The 668-nt window shown below is 40.1% G+C and overlaps 1 protein-coding gene across 1 annotated transcript in view; it reads left to right on the top strand.

The window, feature by feature from the left end:
• Window positions 1-353: 353 nt before the first annotated feature.
• LOC119588693 (zinc finger protein 107-like) overlaps window positions 354-668 on the top strand; it is a gene marked incomplete at its 3' end in the record, with an annotated part of 3500 nt that continues 3185 nt past the window's right edge. Inside the window, 1 exon segment of the mRNA XM_037937329.1 lies at window positions 354-547.

Below are 668 nucleotides of genomic sequence, written 5' to 3'. Positions count from 1 at the left end.
AGTACGAGTTTGAGACGGGACAGTTGTGTCATATATAAAATCGTCATACAGGTATTCTAGGCTAAAACGAAATCATTCATTTTGAACAAGCAATCTCAAAAACATATGACGAGAAACTGACGGAATTTATCATATTCTTAAAGAAGCAAAATATAAGATCTCAAAACTCGATTCTCTGTATCGAACTTACTATCTCACGTTCTTGATTTTAAGATTGTTTGTATAGTTTTCCTCTTAAAATAGTATATTTTGGCTATGTTCCTCCTCTATCCAAATATTCCCCCCCAAAAAAAATCCTTCATGTCTATCCCTTCTTTGCGTCGCTTTAACAGGGTCATTAACGGGAAAAAATGTTGAAAGAAATGTTGCACTCTATCACCTCACAAGATGGAGAAAGGACAAAGATGCCAATGACCAGGATTTCAAACTGACAGCCCACGAACACGCTCTATAAACAAACATGGCCGCCTCTCATCGAACAGATAACTAAAAACAGTTCATACTACAACTATGGATTGGGGCATCTTGGGGGCACTGAGCAAGCAGGGTAAGGTGACAGTGGGTATCCCGCAAATGGGCCTTCGGATCCTCCATAATTGACCCGGAGGTCGCCTAGTAGTGTATGCATGTGTCTTTGGTCTTCATGGGAATTGGTATTACTGGAGTGC

Source organism: Penaeus monodon, chromosome 24 (genome assembly GCF_015228065.2).
Source record: "Penaeus monodon isolate SGIC_2016 chromosome 24, NSTDA_Pmon_1, whole genome shotgun sequence".
In the NCBI taxonomy this organism is placed as follows: Eukaryota; Metazoa; Arthropoda; class Malacostraca; order Decapoda; family Penaeidae; genus Penaeus; species Penaeus monodon.
Note: the sequence above shows the minus strand (reverse complement) of the source record. Positions and strands in the feature narration are given on the sequence as shown.